Raw genomic sequence first — 5,863 nt, 5'->3', positions numbered from 1 at the left:
TATTCTTAGACGCTTGAAGAAAATATAGTCTGTTTGTACTTCATATATGTAATTTTGGTCATTTCTGGTCTTTGACGTGATGAAATCACGAGGACTAGGCTTGGCGGAACCTTCTGCTGGTACAGTTGTTTCCGACAGACGGACTTCTCTGAAACCCCCGCTAAAGTAAGCCTGATGGTTAGCCTGCCCCGGAGCAGGCTAGTTTGGTCGGATAAATTCCCATGGTTACTTAGAGGAGAGTCCCTCAAGTCACGTTGATGGAACGCAACTCTCGCTAAAGGTAGCGAGGCTTATCGAAATTAGCCCGGCTTTGCGCTTAGCGAGTTTGATGGAATACCCCTCTGCATTTGGCCCATATAAAAACAAACAAACAACAACAACCATCAACAGCCATTACACTTAGGACCATAACAAGGCGTTGTCACACATTGTGATGTAAGTTAGAAAAATAAATGCATAGGCCTACATTCATGGGAAGTTAGCTAGGATAAATCCTGGTTGTTATCGTAATAAAGTAGCAAATCTGCAACTTTTTTTCTCTGAATATTACCCTTTTTTTCCTACGGGCTTCAGAGCGTTATAAACTGTTGGAAAGATCTGGAGAAGATCCCTCTGTGTGTGTTGTTATTGTATGTGAGCGTGTCCCACTGGCTAGCAAATGGCCGACATTCTGCACTGCTCTCATACGGTGGTCAAAGCACCATTAGCTGGAGGTAGATATGCTCTGAATGAAGCACTTTTATATTCTGGTCGGCTGAAGGACAAGTGGTGTTTCATAACATGTGACAGGGGTCAGCGTATGAAGCACCGGTAGATCTGCCAGGATACCAGAGTGCCATTTCCCAAATGTGCTCTCAAGGAAAACTGGATAAGGATAAGGTGGCGCTCTTGAGTATGCTTTACAAACACCAATATTGACCCATTTAAAAAAAGAAAAGTTGTTACAAGGTCTCCTGTGTCAAATCTTGTCAAGTTCCTTTTTTCTAGTTCTTCTTTTAGATGTAATTATTCATGGATCCGTTGGCCCAGTTTTGTGCATTTACCTGCCAAAGGCATACCGGGGAGGGCTGAGAAGCAGAATTGCTGAGTAAACGCCACAGGTTGTTTATGTTGCCCAGATATCCTCGTGTGCCGGCTTGTCTGAGCTACAGAGAGGGTATAAGCCAGAGAGGAAATGCTGTGGGATGAGCAAGGGCATGCCATTGGTTGGTGGTGCAATCCCTGGCTTCCTGGTACATCACTGACTGTAACAGAGCAACAGTTCTCACAACAAAGATTAGTGTTTCCAGTGTATGAGAGAGGCATCATATCAGCATTCAAAGTTCACCTCCATAATCAGGATCACTTATTATCATTTAATAGCAAGATAAGTGCACTTATTATTTTAAAGATTATATTTTCCCTAGAGGGCAAGTCAAATCTAACCTCTTGGATTTTTGTGAAATGCTCCCAGTGTACAGTCATACGATTTCAAAGCATAAAGTGCTTTTTATACAGTATGCCAATAAAAGCTGACACAAAGCTTTCATTCAACAGTGAACATAACCGTTACTCATAAACACAGCAAGCGTTTCATTACAGCCCATATGACAACAGTCACAAGTTTACAATCTTAAGGACAGTTACTGGAATCCAGTATATAGACATACGTATCTTTGCTCTCTAATAGGCTTCACATGTAGGCCAGCAGCCGGAGCAACACAAACATTTATACTGCATCATATCTTAGAATAATCCTTGAGACCTTGATCTTTTGATTGGCAGAAAAAAAGATGATATAAGGAAATATCTAGGGCATATAAGAGATGACATGACATGAGTTCAGTGAGGGCGAGAGGAGAGAAACGATCTGCAGTTTTAGGACCAAAATATCTTCTGTAACCAATTAGCTTCTCTCTTTTGGTTTCTTTAACTTTCACCAGCAGTCCCTATAAACTATTTTGCAAGTGTTATAACAATAAACTCTCACAAATAAAAACCTTTTAATCAATCATACAGCGTTTTTTAAATGTTTCTGGTAACCAGGGACGGGACCTCAATTTTCCTTTCGGTTTACAACATTGTTGGACAGCGACATTCAGGTCTGTCAGCTGGTTTGAAGTGACTTGATGGTTTACAGAGTTCACACAATCACAAAGTCATGTTTTCCTTGTTCCTTGTTCCTTGTTCTGCCCTTTGAAATGTAGTGTCTGTGTGTTTAGCACCCTGCTGACCAACTTGCAATCACAGCAGTGATTCCCAGCATAAACTCAAATCATAACTGGAATAAACTTCCTGAAGATGTAACGCAGGGTTCACACCGGCCGCGGAAGCGCCGCGAATAGGCGCGTAGCGGAGCCCGCTTCCTTTCGGCGCCCTTGTTAAGCGATAGTGTAGTTCACACCAGACGCGGAGCACCGCGAATAGGCGCGGCCGTCCCGCGCCGTGAAGCGATCGTTTCGGCGTCTGCTCTATTTTTTGCGTGTACCGCGAGCGAACGCCTCATATCTGGCAGGAAATCACACAAAGAAACACGAGACAATCCACTCATTTTCAAATTAAAAGCAATTTTCAAAAATAAAATACCGCGATTGACAAACTTGCACTGGGAAACAGGAAGAGACAATACATTTAATAAATGTGAAGAGTAGATAAACAAACATGTGTATTTCAACGGTATATCTGCACTACCATACCCTCTCTCTCTCTCTCTCTCTCCCTCTCTCCCTCTCTCTCTCTGTCTAGGATAAATACAAGTGTAGTCGTCGTGACATCATCCATCGGTTTGCGAACTATGGTTTCGAAGCCACGAGTTTGGTTGGATTTCGGCCATCTTTGTTAGTATCTGGCAGTCTGCCCTCTCTCTCCCTCTTGTATCTGGTGCTTTTTTACCCTTCCTTGTGTCTCTTGTCAGTCCTCCCATGTCTCCCATATCGTCCATTTCCCCCAGTGGCAGTGCATCGTGATCGTCATAGTTCCAGACGATAGTGGACCCTGGAGCCTTCTCTGCTGCGTCATGGTGCTCATGCGTTTCTCTGTTGGATTGTACATCCGTTTTTTCCGGTGTGCCACATTGGATTGTGTGTTCGTCTCACCTTGAGGATCTGCCTTCACCCCCGGTCAAATCCCTGTTAAGTCCTGTGTGCTCTCATTCTCATTCCTAATTAGGGACAAGAGTTGAAAATTAGCAATAGCTATAATAGTAATTTTAATAATAAACTCTCTGTACAGCACATCAGTTGCATTCTTTGTATTGGAACTATGTTCAACTGTATCGTCCTGATTTAAATAACATTCTATTCTAATTCGTTAGGGTCCTGTTTCATTGTCTAGTCTCAACAGAGCGATCGCACCAGATCGCAGGTTTAACACGCCTTATCCAGTCACGGGAACCTCTCAGGAAACCATGAACAAATGCTTCGCTCCGTGTCCGACCAGAACCAGGACTTGATACTCTGCTCCTCAGCCTCCGCTGCTACAGAACCCGTTCACCACTTCCAGCACCACCAGGGTCAGTTCCAGTAAGGGAGTCATAGTTGATCCCAAATCTTTTTCTGGGGATTTGGGTAAATGCAGATAATTTATCAGACAGTGCAATCTTATTTTCGCTCGTTTTCACCCTGTCACCTCCCAGTCCAGACTATGTTTTGGGGGCTGTTAAAAGGGACATTTGGTGTACAAATGCTTGAGATATGATGAGATCCTCTTTAGATGCTGCGACTTGTGGTTTCAGGGAATTTTATCAAAAGATTCATATCTTAATGTTTAACAAAAAAAGGGCCCTGAAGTCAATCACCACATCTCAGGAAGCCATAAAATTCTCCAAAGTTTTGCAGCGCGACGGATACCGAAAATACACCTCAAATTAATCATATTTCAGCTTGAATGAACTGGAAAGATCTCTTTAAATGCACAAATGTCAGGTGTGATGATATAAATATGTTTCTGTGTACTTGTGCCTAATTGTGGTTATACTGCAGATTGCACTTCATGTTATCGCTAACTTGTAATCTATTGTGCACTCTGTAGTCAAACACAGATATGCAAACATGCTCACTGGTTCACTTAGACAAACACAGACGTACACACTAAACACACAGGTTGAGACAAAAGTCACTTTTTGTGTCCATGCCGCGGGCTCTTGAAGTGACACTGAATCTCTGTAGTTGTCAGGGTTATCAGGGAGCACGCAAACAGACCACTGTTTCAGCTCAATTAACCCAGAAACATGCTGGAATGTATGGTTGTTAGCCAATAGGTCAAGTCAGGGTCATCTTATATGTTAGATTATAGTGTAGTATAGTTGATTTATGTCACTTTGTAGTTGTATGTTACTTTGAAGTTGTTTTGTGTCACTTTGTAGTTGTATGTTACTTTGAAGTTGTTTTGTGTCACTTTGTAGTTGTATGTTAGTTTGTAGTTGATTTGTGTCACTCTTTAGTTTTATGAGTTTGTATGAGGACCATTTATGTCAGTTTGTAGTTGTTTTGTGTCACTGGGGCGACTGTGGCTCAGTTGGTAGAGCGGGTTGGCCAATGTTCGGCCGGTCAGCGGTTCGATCCCCGCCCTTGTCACTGTGTCATGGTCGTTGTGTCCTTGGGCAAGACACATGACCCAAGACTGCTGTATGTTTGAGGTGGTGGTCGGAGGGGCCATAGGCGCAGAATGGCAGCCACGCTTCCGTCAGTCTACCCCAGGGCAGCTGTGGCTACTATCGTAGTTTACCACCACCGGTATGACTGTGTGAATGAATGGAACCTGGAACCCTGTCAGAGCGCTTTGAGTCTCCTAGAAAAAAGTGCCATACAAAGTTTGTAGTTGTTTTGCGTCACTTTGTAGTTTTATGTTAGTTTGTAGTTGTTTTGCGTCACTTTGTAGTTTTATGTTAGTTTGTAGTTGATTTGTGTCACTTTGTAGTTTTATGTTAGTTTGTAGTTGATTTGTGTCACTTTGTAGTTTTATGTTAGTTTGTAGTTGATTTGTGTCACTTTGTAGTTTTATGTTAGTTTGTTGTTGATTTGTGTCACTTTGTAGTTTATGTTAGTTTGTAGTTATTTTGGTCTTTTGAAAGGGATAACACGCCCCTTTTTGCAGTCTTCTCTATGTTGTGATTTTTGTTTCTTCATTGTAATTTTGTGTCTCTTTTCATAGCCGTTGTGAGTGTCTTTGTTGTCTCGTTGCAGCTGTTTTACAACTTGCTGTAGTTGCTTTGTTTTCTTTGTAGTTGCGTCCGTGTTTCTTTGTAGTTTCTCTCTTCTTTTTATGTTGTCTTTTTGTGTCTCTTCCTGGTTGTCTCTTTGAGTGACATGTTGTCAATGCCATTTTTGTCTGGTAGGCCCGTAAATAATAAAAGTAATCCATCCATGCTAACAAGCTAACTAGCACTCACACTAGGCCAGTTCATCTGTACCGTGCAGAGGCCCGATTGCGCCCCCTCCCCAGCCTCCCTCTGGCCTACACGTACTGCTCTGAGATTTTGGACCAGTTTCGCTTCGGTAGGCTACCGAGTCTTGCGGTCAACAATGGTATTCTCAGTGAAAAATCGGCGTTGTTGAGCACTGAGCAATAATGAGAGGCACGGCCGATCGATTATAGCCTCATTTGAAGGACATTTCGTCATGCTCACTCATTAAAAGTATCCCTGAGCTAAAAGTTCCCTTAAACACACTACACATATACAAATAGTTGTTTATACATTGCTGTTTTGGCACGGGTGTGCTGTTAATAAGTACTTAGGGGGAGGTGAACTCTCAGTGTTTTGGGCAAGTCACGCTGGCCTGCGATCACTATCTCTCCGCCCTGCTGTTGGACACACAGTTAGTGGCCTTGGCTCGTCTTTTCGCTGGCAGACTTCCTGCTGTTGTGTGTTCAACATCAGACATTT

Source organism: Eutrigla gurnardus (assembly GCF_963514095.1).
Source record: "Eutrigla gurnardus genome assembly, chromosome: 7".
Classification (NCBI taxonomy): Eukaryota; Metazoa; Chordata; class Actinopteri; order Perciformes; family Triglidae; genus Eutrigla; species Eutrigla gurnardus.
This window is presented reverse-complemented; position numbering follows the sequence as displayed.